Source organism: Talpa occidentalis, unplaced genomic scaffold, assembly GCF_014898055.3.
Source record: "Talpa occidentalis isolate TD23 unplaced genomic scaffold, MPIMG_talOcc4v2.1 talOcc4.17, whole genome shotgun sequence".
Classification (NCBI taxonomy): domain Eukaryota; kingdom Metazoa; phylum Chordata; class Mammalia; order Eulipotyphla; family Talpidae; genus Talpa; species Talpa occidentalis.
This window is the reverse complement of record NW_023601754.1, coordinates 8,768,409-8,784,509: the sequence shown is the minus strand read 5'-3', so window position 1 is coordinate 8,784,509 and position 16,101 is coordinate 8,768,409. Positions and strand designations below refer to the sequence as shown.

Sequence of the window (16,101 nt, the reverse complement as noted above, 5' to 3'; positions counted from 1 at the left end):
CTATGAGATGGTTTCTCTCCTACGTGGAATATAAACAACCACAGCAAACAAGCTAACAAATAACAACAAAAACAACTCTTAGACTCTGAAAAAAAAAATGGTTACCAGAGTGGGAAAGAAGGTATCTTAACTTTTGCCTCATGGTCACAAAATGGTTGCTTCATTTCTTAACATCACTTCTGTATTCTGGGTGAGACAAGTTAAAGTAAGAGAATAAGTTCTAAACATGCTTACCAGTTAGGTCTGCCATTTTTTGTCAGTAAAGCAAAAGCTCTCCCAGAAACTTCTGCTTGATAAACAGAGAGAATGTCGGTCATATGGCTGCCCTTGCATTACTTTAACTATAGGGAAAAAGTCTGTGGATTCAGATTAGGGCAACCACCCAGTATTGTCTGTCTCCAAACTTAATTATTTATTAAGTATATTTTGCAATACCCAGCGCAGACTACTTCCCCGATTGAACCTTACAAAATTTGCATGTAAATAGACTTTGGTGACAACTGTCCATGGGACAGGATTTTAGAGGTCATCTAGTAAACACACCTCCCTATGATGGATAAGACATCCATCAAATATTGCATGGATAAGACATCCATCCATATATTGCTTGAACAAGTTCATGAACTACTATCTCATAAGATAGTACATTCTGGCAATAAAGCACTCAATGTCAAAAGTTCCTTTTCACACAAGCCATATCTACCTCTTTGTGGCCTCATTTGTTAAAAGCATAAGTGGTTACAGGGTCATACTAATTGAGAGAGCACCATGTAATTTAAATCTAGAACAACTACATAAGTTGACAAAAACAGGCATTATTATTCTCATTTAACCAGTTGGGAATCTGAGACTCGGGCAAATTAGGAGACTTTAATCAAAACTGTTTAGTGAGCAATGATGATACTAAGTCAATTCCTTTTCCAGAGGCAACTCTTTACATATTTAAAGGGTTCTTAAACTGCGGTTCATGAACATTCATGAGTGTGCTTTGGTAATCTATGGAACTCTTGAAGTTTTATTCAATACTAGATATGTAATCCACTTTTTATAGCAGGGGTCCTTTAGTTGTCACTGGATTCTAGAAGAACCTATGACTCTCCAAGTAGTTAAGAACAATCGATTTAAAGATTTAAAGCACTTCTTCCCCAGAGTTTTCACTTCCAAAGACGAAACATCTCCAGTTTTTCCAGGCATGTGGCTTGATTTCCCTTACATGTTTTTCCCAATCCTATCAAATGTCAGTGACCTGAATGTCACATCTGATTCCTCACCTTCACCCCTAATCCAATAAAATAGCTACTAACTTTCCTTTTCAATGTAAGTGAAACCACACACATTTCTTCATTTGAGCTGCCATGATCATTTCCAGTCTAAGCTAATGCCGTCCCCTAATTATTCCCTTCCTCCTTCCATGATCATCACATTTTTAGTCATCGTTCATATGCAAGCCAAGAATAGTCTTTCTCAAAAGTAAAGTAGATCGGGCTACCCTCTTGCTTGAAACCCTCAGAGGATCATCCCGACCCCCTACCTGCGGTCCTTAAGATTTTGGGTGATCTGATCCAAGTCTTCTTCTCTGATGCTATCTCCCTTTCCTCTCTTCAATAATTTGCCACATTAGAGTAACAGCAGCCTGCTTTCAGTCCCTATTATACAGCAAATTTCTTCCAATCTCATTATACTGTTCCAGAACACATTTTACCCTGTTCCTCCCCGTTCTCAGTCCTCAATTTAAATATTAGTTCCTCAGAAATGCTATCTCTGATAACCTCCCCAAATTAGGACCTACTCACCCCTCCTTATTTATGACAGCTCCCTCCAGGTGCATTATGAATTAGTTAGCTAGGTGTGGTGTGCGTTATTCCATTTTTCTCTTTAACTGTAAGCTCAAAGGGGTAGATTCCATATGTGTCTTATATTGTTTTATTTCTAGTGACTGATATAGTGTTGGGCACATGATAACACTCAATAACTTCACTGAACAAGTGAATTCCTGGTTTCAAGTCCTCTTACCACGCTGAGCATATTCTAATATGTAATGTACCTCTTAAAGGGTCCCCAAAACTAAATTCAATCTTACAAGTGAAGTCTAACCCTTTCAGAGAAGTCTGGGTGTTTCATGTTTATCTAATTGTTCTCTCTGCTCTCCAACATGAAAATGGACTAAGATGTTCTGTAGCTGCATTTCTCTAACACTGGTAAAAGTGACCATTCATATATTTAATAAAATCAGAAATTAAAGATTCTAAATGTAGACTCAAAGTATAAGTATGGAATGCAAGCTTCTGGCTCACAATTCTGTACTTTTTGTACCATCTCCCTGAAATCAGGTGAAGAAACCCCACTTAAACTTTGGTCCATGGGTAGAAAATAGTTCCACATGTTAGCTCTAAGAATCCACACTAAAGAACTCTATGTCTATCACCCTGCCTCCAAGATGAGGGATGACAAGTCGGCGTGTTTTCCCTTCATTCTTCATGCTACAAAGCACAAAGGCACCAGGAATCCCAGGGATATTCTGGCACACAACTGATTCAGTTTTGTTTTCTGAGTGGCAGGGAAAAGTTCAAAAGATGTTCTAAATCCAGATATACAGACAAGCTAGAGTTGGAAGAGGTTGCTGAGAAATCAACTTGCCATCTCTGCTGTTAGATAAGCAACACACAAAATCAAACCAGTCTGCTAAAATTATTACCATCTCTATGCTTCCCAACAACAGTGCAGTGGAAGGCAGAGAGCATTAATCACCTGAAAATATCTAATCAGAGTAGAGACCTTTTATATAACCATTCAAATTCTTAACTGCCCCCAGTCTGATTTCTTTTAAGCAAAGGCCCACAGGCCTTACACATTTTATGGTTATTTTCTCTAGTTATGTAGGTGTTTTTTTTTTTTTTCCTAGTGTCTCATTCTCATCCCCCTCCCCCTTCTAGTCTTTCCCTTCAAATGGACAGAACCTGGTTCCTATCACCTAGAGATGAATTAACCTTTCCCAATATCCTGACATTGCCTTCCTAGAAAAGTTCCCTGGAGCTCTGCAGCCGTTGGAGAAAGGAGGCCACTCGGCTTTGACTTTAATACACATTTTGAAATACCTTTTGCAGGATGGCTGGAAATAAGGAACTAATAACAAAGCGCTTCTAAAATTACCGGTAAATCTGAAGCATTCCGCCTGGTGCACGGCCTTTGAGAGTCTTTAATTCATCAATTAAGTGATCAAAGATCTTGCTCAAGATACGATTACATTTCTTTTGTTCTCTTTGTGCAATCATATTAAAATTGATAGCATTCCAAAAATCAAACAGGTTCCAAAGCTAAAAATAAAAACAGACAAAGTGGCACCCTAACATTCATCACTTTCTCCAAACCAAGGCTTTGATTGGTCCTCAACTATGCTGGGATACAAATACTATTACAGTTCATTCCACAATGATATGGTCAAAGAAAGAACCTGAAGTTTCCGTACTTCTAAAAGAAGCTACTATTCATTTAGGTTGCAGGTAGGATTTTTTGAATAAGACAGACAAATTCTGGCAATTTGCCACAGTCAAACCCAAAAACAAGTAATTTCAGTAATACAGAATGGAGTCCTTAGTGGCTGCTGATGGCTTGTCACGTATTTAGGATTAGCCTTTCTTATACCACCAAAAACAAAACAAAACCCAACCATGTCAGGCTGAGAATCAAAAGGAAATGTTTCTTAAATTACCACAATCCTTCTTAATCCTTGTCCCTCAGGAGTGTGCTATTTTTTATTGCATTTATCTGAATATTCTTCATCTCTTAAAAGAGGGACTGATAAACTATTTCTGTGAAAGACTGCAAAATATTTTAGGCTTTGTGGGACAGTCTCTTTTGCAACCACTCAAGTCTACCATTGTTACCATGAAAACATGTCAGTGAGCGGGTGTGGCTTCATTTCAATAAATCTTTATTCACAAAAACAGGCATTGAGCCAGATTTGCCGTGGATGATAGTCTGTCCACCCCTACACTAAAACATAGTCACAACCACAACCCACACTGGGGGAATTTAGCCTACACCAAATGCTAGGCAGTTTGCAGAATTTTTCTTTATTGCCTCTGGACACAAAAATAGAATTGGCACAATACACTAAAAAAAAGTCATAGAGCCACAAGCACAACTTTCATATGGTTTTCTCTTCAAAACATTCATTTTACTCTCCAAATTAAATTTTTTGCCAACATTCATTGTTTCTTTTAAAGAACATTAGATTGCACATTGCATCCCAGTTATTTATTACCTGAGTTTTGGTCTTAACAAATATGATTTTGTTATTCTCTGTCATCAATGGAGCAAGCACATGTGGTTTTGATTGACAAAATTGTGATAAAATTCACTGCATCCTTTAAAAAAGTGATTGAAAAGTTCTCAGACTATTGCAGAGAATGTAGGGGGGAAAACAAGGGGATTGAATTTCAGCAAAAGACATGCCAGATTTTTTTTTCCTGCTCTTATTATTCAACATTCTCCCACTACTCAGTATCTAATTAGATACTGGAGCAATCCAGGAATCATATGTTTCTCTTTAAACTTTTGGCAAAGTCCATCATACTATGGCTAACATGGGGTACACTTAAGGTTCCCCCACCAGGGACCAGGACTGGGTGACATCACATGTTATGTCACCAACAATGGAACATAAATACGTACACATGTGCTGAGACATGCAAAACACTTGCAGTCATTTTAGTTTTCCCTCTTTTCATTTAACTCAAATTCACATTCATTTGGTTGCTTGAAACTTTTCTTTCTCATCTTTTTTCAGAAACAGGTATCTCTTGCCATTATTGCCCCTGGAAACATCACAATTCAATTTCAAGAAAAGATCTTCAGGGCTAGGTAACAGTTCTGTCTGCATTGTCAAGCTCTGCTGGAATGACCTTTTTTTAATTTAATATTATTAATTTTAAAATGCTACATAAATTTCAGGGGTACATCTTCTTTTCTCCATGTGTATAACCCTCACTTCACCCACCACCAAAGTTCTAGTGCCATCCCCATTATCAGACTGCTACCCTCTACCCACTTCCTCCACCTCCATCCCCACCCCCATTTGTTAACCACTATATTTTTCACAGATTCTAAGGGTTATTTTTGTTGTGTTCTGTTATCATTTGCTTTGGTTATTTATATGAAATGTCTTTCTTCATTTAAACTAAACAAAAACAAGTCACCATACAACTTATTTGCCCTTATAAGTAGATTGCCAACTGGGTAAGAAAAGAGAATGGACATAATGCAAACAAGTTGACCTTCAAATCTATTTGGCATGTGGTTGTTTCCCTTATAAACTGCTACCCTTATCTGGCAATCTCCATCCCATCTTCCTAACATAGAATTGGAGCAGAAGGAAATTATGTTACTCATCAGCTACCAGGGATATGCTGAATACACAGACATAGTCAGACCTTTGTAACTTGGAAGAATGTGTTGTTTGTGAATGGAGCATAAATATCCTGAAACCCTCTTCCATATGTCTGCTTTCCTTCTACTGGGCTACATTCCAAAGAGGTTGTAGTAGCTCCATGTTTTTCTCTAAAATATGAAAAGCTATTGCTGAACAGGTTTTATAAATGGTTTTCTTCACAGTGACTAATGTACAAATGTTCCACAAAATTACTTCAAGTGAATATAGCAGTAGTCACAATTCCTTGGCCATGTAATTTTTTATGTAAGAGTACTTTGAATAGTCACTTTTGTCAGGTGATCCTTACCAACCAGTGTTAAGAAACAAGTATTTTTTTAAGAATGCACCCCTTCACATACAAACAATATACTTAGGAATGTTGACCATGGCTACAAATACTGTACTATTTACTAAATGGTTCATATTAGCAAAATGCCTTCTAACTCACTTTTTAATGAACTCTTTAAAAAATATTCCTTTGAGGATTGAAGATGCCAATAAATTGTAGAACCTGGCCTCTCACTAGGTCATCATCTCTACGCAAAATATTATGGTAACTGATGGTCCTGCAATGTACATGTGTTATAATATCAGACACTTTTGCTTTACCAAAACCAGGAAGTCAGCCATATAACTTATCTGATTAAACCCCCCCCCCAGAATGACTATCATCTGTAGGATTCCCCCCATAGCCATGCCAAACAATAGTGTCACTGTTAGCTAATCAGTTCTCCATTTCTCTTGCTTTTCCAATGGGTTCCATATTATATTTTTCTCTCTTTTATTTGATGTCATTATTTATTGTTATTCCCTAACAGCTCCAAGGCAGAAATTTGGGCTTTGGACATCTAAAAAGCAAATAATCTCAATACTGTATGAAATGAAGTCAAAGAAGGTGATAGACTTCATGAAATTCTGAATTATTTTTATCACTTTTAACTCAAAAAGCTATCTCCAAGTCAAATATTTAGCAAGCACCTCGCTCAAAACAAAACACAATAAAAAATGATCTGAGTTCTTCCTTCATATCGCTGGTCAAAGAAGCAATAATTGCCATATCCCATTTGCATAGGAATCAAAAATATAAGTATGTGATTTTTTGATATTTTGAGAAGAAATGTATTATGTTATAAACAATGAAAATTCATATTAAGGTTCAGAGTTCATCCCTGTCAGTGAAACAGTAAATGTTACTTTAACATTTGTCTTCATAAGAAAGCTTTTCAACTGCATGTAATTGTTTTCATTTTCCTTCCCTGAGTCTTTTCTAGCACCATTACATTTTTTTTTTAAAGATATTTTTTTAATAGAGGCATGATTTATTTATTTATTTGTTTGTTTGTTTTGTTTATACATGCACTGGGTACAGGCAGAAGCGCGGGAGGGTGAGAGAATTCACCAGAGCCAGAGCGGGGAGCAGAGCAGGCAGAAGGACCGAAGCACACTGCTGAGGGGAGCAGCGGGCGGCAGGAGAGGTCTGCGCGCCATGTGGGACCCTCCTCTGGTGGCCGGGGAGCAGCCGGGGATTGAACCAGCACCGCAGAGGCTGCGGGCAGCTTCGCAACCCAGCGTTCAACCACTGCACCACCAGGGAGGCCCACCATTACATTTTTATCTAACTATAACAAACAAAGCAACAGAATGGTTATTCTAGGAGCAAATATAATACAGTCTTAAAATATACATTCTTATATGCTAAACAGTATATACATCTGCACAAAAACTCCAGTTGTTTTTTGCCACTGTTCCCAGTTGCACCATGAGTGGCCATGTCTCTGCTATTGTAAATGGCAACAGTCAAGATAAGGGAAATGTCCTTTTTTCTATTCATCCACCCATTCCAAAAGCCATAAGAGAATTAGTGTTTTGTTTAAGCTATTATTTTTGGTCAACTTCAAAAAAAAATATTTAGTAATAAACAATTTTGGAAAAGCATGGTCACATCTATGGAATTAAAGTCAAAATACAGAGCTTCCAAACACAGAAAAAAAAATGAAGAATATATAAGTTGATGGTTCAAAATATGGGCAACAGTAAAAATACATTGTCACAAATAAGTTATGAAAGCTACAAGAGCAATATAGGGCTTAACTTACTAATTATAATTAGTAACTTATTATTTATTACTTAATTTTTAAATTACTTAATAAATAAGGATTAAATACCCCCAATATAGGACAGAAATGCTTAGATCAGATTTGTAAACACCATGCAAAATTTACCTAACCATTTACAAAGTGACATAGAAAATTGGAAATACAAAGGATGGACAAAGATATAAGAAACTAAGAAAAGAGAGTGGAATTACTGGGTCGAATGGATGGCAGATCCATTTTTAATGTTTTGAGATACCTCCATACTGCTTTCCATAAAGACTGGACCAGCATTGCATTCCTATCAGCAGCACCAGAGGGTTCCTGTTTCTCCACATTCTCACAGCACTTGTTGTTTCTGCTCTTTTCTGTATGGGTCATTCTAATAGGTATGAGATGGCATCTCATTTTGGTCTTCAATTGAATTTCTCTACTGGCCAATTGAATGTCTTCTTTGGAGAGGTGTCTGTTTAGTTCTTTTGTGCATCTTTTGATTGGGTTACCTCTTTCATTTTTGTAGGGTTTTATGAGTTCTTTGTACATCTTTGCTATGTCCTTGGTCAGATGTGTGGTGTGCAAATATTTTCTCCCATTTGGTTGGGGTGTTTAGTTATGGTTTCTTTCACTGTACAGAAGCCTTTTAGTTTGACATAGTCCCAGCTGTTGTTCTCTTTTATTTTCCTTGTTAGGAAAAATCCCTAAAGGCATCTCTAAAGCTTGTGTCATGAAATGTTTTACCTATGTTTTCTTCTATGTATTTTATGGTTTCAGGTTTTACATCAAAATCTTTTAATCATTTTGAGTTGATTTTGATGTATGGTACGAGAACATGGTCTAGTTTCACTCTTTTGCAAGCAATTGTTCAGTTTTCCCAATGACATTTATTGAAGAGGCCGTCCTTGTTCCAGTGTTTGGGTTTTTTCAGCTCCATTGTCATAGATTCACTGTATGTGTATGTATGTGTGTGTGTGTGTGTGTGTATGTGTGTGTGTGTGTGTGTGTGTGTGTATATTTACATGGGTTTATTTCTGTGTTCTTGATTCTATTCCATTGGTCTGTGTGTCTGTTTCTGTTCCAGTACCAGATTGTTTTAATTATTATGGCTTTATAATATAGCTTGAGTTCTGAAGTATGAATCCTCCTTTCTTCTTTATCAAGACTGCTTTTGCTCTTCAGGGTCTTTTGTGATTCCATATGAATTTCACTAGTATTTGCTCCAGTTCTTTGAAACATGCAATTGATATTTTCATTGAGATTGTGTCGAATCTATATATTGCTTTGGGTAGGGTGGCCATTTTTACCTTATTTAGAGCTTTACTTTGTCTTCAGTTCACTGATTTCATTTCCAAGGATATTTCACTTGTTTTTCTGAGTTTTCTTCCATTTCTTTGAATTTCTTTACCATAGCAATTCTAAACTCTGTATCTGATTGGGATGAACATATCTTCCATGTCTATTAATTAGGGTTCTGGAGATTTGCTCTCATTATGTTGTATTATTCACTCAAGGACTCATATTTCTATTTGTTGAGTATTTCCTTCTGCCCATTATTAGCTTTGTGTATGTAATGTTTCCTTGGGGCATGGTTCCTTCCCCCTCACTGGTGAGAGTTCTCATCTATCTGGGTGAGATACTGGCAGGGTCTCACAGGAAGTTATGAGGCCTCTGGCCACTCTGTCTCAATCTGATGTGAGCACAGTCTCATCAGCCTTCGCAGGTGCTCGTGGGGTCTCATGGGAAATCACAAGGCCTCTGAAGGTCTGAGTGGGAAGGTTCCCATTGAAGGTCATAAGACCTCTGAAAATGCAAACATTTTAATACCAATAGAATATTAATATTACCTATAAGGAAATACTAACTAAACTATAAACAGTGTATATTATATAAGCAGCATACTATATAATCTTTGTACACAGGTTAAGTCTTTAAACATGAGCTAAACAAAATAAAGTAAAACCCTTAGGCAACCTGAATGTTTTTGCCCCCTAATTAGCACTCACAGATTATTTAGAAAATAACAACAATGATAGCACTACTAGAGCAGCAACATTTATAAGATGTACCTAAGGCTATGCCCCTAAGCCAATTAATAGCCTTTAACTATTAGCTTATTGAAGTCTTTACTATCTAGTGAGAATAATCAGTAAAAATTAAAAAATAATCAATTTATTAAAATATTTACAACTAAGCATTTTACATATGTGTGCATATGTTCTTAATGCACATGGTGTACTGTTAAAGAAACCCATTACAACCATACTCTGTACTCACAGAGACACTTAATGGTCAGTTCTTGTTTACTGCCTGTGGATAAAGGAGGATCTAACAGTAATTCACCAGCTGACATGTTTGAAGAGAATGCCAACAAAAATTGAACAGAGAAATTATGCAACTTCAGCTAACAAGAGGTTTTACTAGTGATCAATACTGACCAACCCAGATCAACATATTCCCAAACATTGATCTATAGGACTAGTACTGTCAAAGTATTGCATACTTATTTTTTGAAGTAGGATTTCTGGGTCTTGTCCAGAACTTTCAAATTAGGCTCTCCAGCAGTAGAGCACAGGGGACTGCCTTTTCAGTAGAGCCTTCTGATGAGTTTAAATCATAGTCACAGAGAGCCACAGATAGAAATGTTAGTTTTCAAGTATCAGACAATAAGAAAAAATTACCAACTGCATGAAAATTATCAGCAAATTGAAAAAGGAGAAACAACTGAGAAGTCAGTGGAAGAAAAGTTAACATTAATGCAGGAAACAGTAGAGAATATTTAACTTTAGTTTTGTGGGAATAAATAAATAAATAAATAAAATTTTATCACTGAAACAAGAATAGTAACAAAAAAAAAAAGAAGATGGAATTAATAGTTACAATTTAGAAGAAGAAAAAGGATGAGTGTGTTTAGTAAAGGCCGTGAAGAGCAAATGAAGAGAAGAGTGATGACTTTGTAAGGTGTCAGCTTGGCTGTACTTCATTTCCCAAAATTCCATTTCTTATATATACATATATACTGCTTAGGCACCACTGTCCTAACAAATTATCCACCTAATCCCCATAATCATCTTATGAAATTGATTCTGTAACAATTCACATTTTACACGTGAGAAAACTGAAGCACACGTGGATTTATGTGTTTTGCTCAAGATACACAGCTATTAAGTCTTGGGGCTGAATTTGAAACTATACCCAGTGGTTCCAGGGTCCACTCTTTTAATCTCTACAAATCACAGACAGCAATTAAACCAGAACAATTAATTATTTAATAAAAAGGTGTTTCTAATGTGCTTCTGAAATTTCATGTATGTATTTATCAAGTCTGTGCTTATGTTTTCCAATTCTTCAGTTAATTTCTTTTGCTCTGATGCATTTAACATGATGGTTCTTCTTTTTTAATGTATTACCTTCCTAAATTAAAGCATGTACTCCTAAAAAATGCAAAGAAATGAAGAAATTGAATGTACTGTATGATTCCTGCTTCTGTTCACAGACTGTTGTACATCATTGCAGGCATTTTTATGCATATTATTAGAGAAAGACAGAAAAGATAGGAGGATTATTACATAAGAGGCCTCAGGTGAGGGACAGATATTTAGGTGTTTGTATATTTATTATTTATATCTTACATATCAATTATTTTGTAGAAACAAAATAATTTGGGCCATCCTGGTGACGCAAGGGGTTAAGCACAGCACTGTGAACCTATCCCCAGGCAGGGAGCTACCCACATGGCGCAGCAGACCTCTCTTGTCTCACCCGTTGCTCCCCACAGCAGTGTTTTCAGTCAGTCTGCCTATTCTGCTTCCCACTCTGTCTCTGGTGAATCCTCTCACTGCCCCCCCCACACACACACCCCTCTGGCCTGTACCCCAGTTCTTGTATGCATAAATAAACCTTTAAAAAAATAATAATAATAATTTAATTGATAAATATGCAATCTGCCTTTCATCACAAATGGCATACTTGCCAATATAGTCACTGACTTTATTAAACTTTTAACAGCAATCAGATATAAAAGTCCATCTTGCTAACTCTACAGATCCCAAGATTACCCTCAGAAATTTGAACCATGTGGTACGAAGTGCTTGAAGGAAAAGTTAAAAAAACACCGATATTCATAATTGGCAGCTACAGCTCCATTACTTTATGCACTCTGAGGAGCAAGCAAAAAAACACTTTTTCCAGGACATTCAGTGAAAGTAATATTAAATAATCACATAATAGGAGAAAATTACTCTGTGTAAAACACTGACTCTTCCAAGTGCACTGCTTATTTAAAAACAAAAACAAGATGTGACAAGCACAGATCTTTGCCAATATAACTTCTTGTTCAAGTACTCTCTATGCCAAGTGGCAGAGGTGGAGATGGGTGTGGGATGGGGGGATTTTGACTCCCATTTAACAGATAAGGAAACTATGTCTCTAAGAAGTTTCAAAAGCCCCAGTTCACATGGCCAGTAAGTGGCAGCCCCTATTTCCAACCCAGGCTCTAGAAAATAAGTCCAGTGCTCTGTGCTATCATTGAATAAATTATTTTGCTAGTGGTTAAGCAATAGAAACCATGGCTTAAAGAAAATAGATAGTGCATAAAGCACAGAACTCCCAGGAAAAGTAGGAATCTAAATTTGAGGCAAGACAAAAAGACTCCCTAAATCATATCTCAGAGAAGATGGAGAGGATACTACTGTCAAGGCTGAGCACTCAAGAACACAAGCAGAAGGAACATGAATGTTTTCATGGATGAAGCATCACTGCTGTCCCAGGAACACCAACTTCCTGCAGCTCCTAACCCTTCCAGGAAGGTAACCTAGAGGGTATGCCTTCCCTGTATCTCCTGGATAGTTTTCCCTGGAATCTAGATCATGTGCTTGTGGGGTGGGGATGGGGGGTTAGAAAAGTAAGTAACTGGCATTTTAATTTTTCCAATGAAGTAAGTTCTGCCCACAACAAAGCTCATGAGAGGGAGAACCCAAAACATGTAGAGGAGGTTCAGATATTGGGTGACCAAAATAGTAGCTTGACAATTGTTCCCTGAAAGATCACCCTTTCATTGTTTCACATCAATTTATTTTCCTTTTTCATATTTTTTCTCCTCCCTGTCCCAGAATAGCTCTTGCCTAACACAATATAGATCTACAGTCATCAGTATATAAACACACCATCACTGGGAGGAGGGAATTACTTTCAACTTCCCTCCTCCAAGTCTCCTTCCAGGTTCAATTTCATCCTCTTCTCCACTAACCATGTTTCTTTACCCAAGAGAAAGACTACACATTCATTCCTGAAGGATTAGAGCTAAGGATGTGGCCTTTCATTAATTTTTACCACTCAAGCAGTAATAAGGAGGCAGCCCAAATACCCACAGGGTGGCATACTCTTTATTTCTGGCATTTTACATGGGTTACCATGTAGATAGGAACAATCTCCCATGCCAACCCTAGACACCCTTTTTCATAAGAAGTCTGAAATAATTAGGTGGGTTGGCTCAGTCTCAATTCAACCGAATAACTGCTGTTCCCCTGAAGGAAGCCAGCTTCTGGTGTACTAAGTTTCCCAAGTTGCAGATTCCAAAATTTCTGAGATATGGATGACAAAGATTCACCACCCCAACCACTTATTCATTTCAACTACCTGATTCCAGAATTTGGGCTATAAAATTCTTGAATTCAATTGTCATTGAAAATGATTCCTGAGTCTCATTCCTCCAGCCTGATACGGGAAAGGAAACTTTGAGAGTGGGTCATTCACTGTACCTGTCAGATATGCCACTTCCTTTTCCTCTCCCTGATGCCAGACAGATACAGAATCACATCTTGACCACTAGTTCAAGCATGTATAGCACCCTGTAAAAAAAAGTACCCAAGGCATTTCAGATGCTTCTCCTAATGAGACTTAATACAGTCTTCATACAGCATTCACTTGTCAAGACACTTGCAGTAATGGGCAAAATAAGTATGCTCTGGCAGCCTTAGAGAGTCCTCGGGGAAAAAAAATGCAGGTGTTAGCAGTTGGAAGTTCTCTTGACATGGTGAGGGGGGTAAAGGTGAAGGCATGTGGATGGAGCCCTGATAATATTGGCCATACCTAGTAAGTGACTTCAAGCATCACAGCCAAATGTGTCTTATGTGTCCTTCAAAATGTAAGTTCTGTGTTTCTTTCTTAAAGGTAGAGCACACAAACTTTAGCACATATCCTGAAATTTTCCAAACGCACTGGACCCTCTACACATTTCACTGAGCAGCAAGGCTCATATTTTCATAGTTACAGCTCCTGTGTTTGGCATACATGTATCTAGAGTGTCTACAACTTCATGTTCCCCAGGTCTTATAGCATAAGACTTTAATTTCATGAACTAGCCTGATGCCATTTGGGGTAACGAGATAATCAAGTCCCCCAGAGATTAAGCTATGGCTCAAAGTCAGTCAGTGTCCATAACTCTGAGGCAAAGAAACAAAAGTATGTTGCTGTCCATGCCAAATGTAAGGAAAAAGGAACTGGTGTTCTAGATACATCGAGATAGAGGGGGGAAAGGATTGCAAAGTTAGTAGTTGAGGCTATGTTCATTTGCTTCAATAAAGACACCTCACTAGAATATCTGATATGACAAAAGTTATCATTTATTACACTTATAATAATGATAATTAACGAGCATTCGCTAATACCTACCCATACTCAGGAGTTATGTCAGAACATGGAAGATGAACATCCCTGCCTCTTTCAAAAGTGGTTTATGATGACACATATCTACAGTTGCCCAAGGATTGTGATATTGCATTTCATTTACTCTCTTGATAGTGAGAAGAATTCCATCAATTTCCACTGGGTCCTTCTAATCCATCAGAAACCATTATAGGGTTCTTCCAGTGCTGATGAGACATATTCCAACAGTACATTCACAAATTAAATAAGTGAGGGATGCATTTAGGATCCCACTGGGCCTATTACAAGACAGATTTGTATCAAATCTCCATCATCTGAATTCTATAAAGTTCATCTTCTGACAGAAAAACCACACTGAATTCTGGGTCCGTGGATTTAGTGTTAGTTCAGAGCTGACATCAATACTTTCTGAATCATCTAGGTATTTCCCTTTCCCACGAGTGCTCAGTTACCCTAGAAATAACTCAGATCCCTGTGAAAAAGAATATATATATATACCCTAATTGAGATGTTATTCTGGATTTCTCCATCTCAGGGGATGTGACCTCTTTATATATATTTGAGACCCTGTTAAGAGATCATGACTATTGTGGTGGATTAAGTCAAGACTTGGTTCATCAAATTTGTGGTTTTTCTGTTATTTACATTAAATAGATTTTAACTGGACTGCCTATCTATTTTAATCCCAGTTACCATAAAACACTAGAGCTAATCAGACCATATTATTTTACTAGCTCTGATGTATGTTATAACTATACCCACCTTGCTCTAATGAGCTGCCACCCTTAGTCTCCACCACCTTGAGATTCCTGTAACTTCAATGAATTCATGTAACCCTGCTGCGACTCCTACCCACATCATGGGTTTATGGAGAATGGCCACACCGGCACTCTTCTGACTCCTGGTATACCCTCAATTAATGTTTTTCTAAATGCTGAAGGGAGTATATTCTGAATCCTCTTAGAGGACATGGTTAGAATTAGGCAACCATGATAAATTCAACTCCAACACTTCTAGCTCCCTGAGCAGTTTAATGCCTTACTATGGCACTGAACTTACTATGACTTAACTATGATATTTGAACCACTATGTTGAATGCAGAATCTGTAGTAAGCATATCCAATTAATTTAGCCAAATTTAAAATTACATTTCTTTCTTGTTCTTGTGCTTTCAGAATCTATTTACACAGATACTTGGAGATTTTTGGCAAAAAATTTAGCAAACGTTTGCCATTTCAACTCATATTTGGTACACTAAAGCAGGCTAGGACAAATACCATATGATCTCACTTATATTTAAAATCTAAAAAAAAAAAAGAGAAAACAAATTCATACACAAAAGAGAACAGATCAGTGGTTGCCAGAGGCAATGGGAAGGAGACAAACAAAATGGGTAAAGAGGATCAGTAGGTACAAATTCACCATTATAAAATAAGTGAAACACTGAGATATACAGCATGATGATTATAGTTAATAATGCTATAATTATATTTGAAATTTTCTCAGAGTGCAATTTAAAACATCATCCCCATAAAAAAATTTTCTAACTATGTATAGTGATAGATATTACCTAGACTTGTGGAGAGCATTTACCAATACATATACATATCTAATCATTATGTTGTATACTTGAAATATAATGTTAAATGTCAGTTATACCTCAATAGAAAAAAATAGCAAACTCTTGAAGCTACAACTCTATAACTGGTATTCTAGGAATCTATTTTTATACATACGTCAGGGGATGGTGATTGGTTGAGAATGGATCATAAAGATTGGACTCCTTTTGCAAGATTCTGGGATTTTCAAATAGGACAGGGCAGAGGCTGCTTCAGCCCTCAAAGGAAATTGATGGGTTTGGGAGCTTATTATAGCAATTACAGCAGGAATGATTCAAATCTTCCCCATATTCCTCCC

The 16,101-nt window shown here is 37.1% G+C and overlaps 1 protein-coding gene across 1 annotated transcript in view; it reads right to left on the bottom strand.

Moving 5' to 3' along the window:
• ZFHX3 (zinc finger homeobox 3) overlaps positions 1-16,101 on the bottom strand; it is a 1,259,585-nt gene that overhangs the window by 1,013,915 nt on the left and 229,569 nt on the right. Inside the window, 2 exon segments of the mRNA XM_054696960.1 lie at positions 13,278-13,367; positions 14,191-14,390. The gene's annotated coding sequence lies outside the window, so the exon portion shown is untranslated.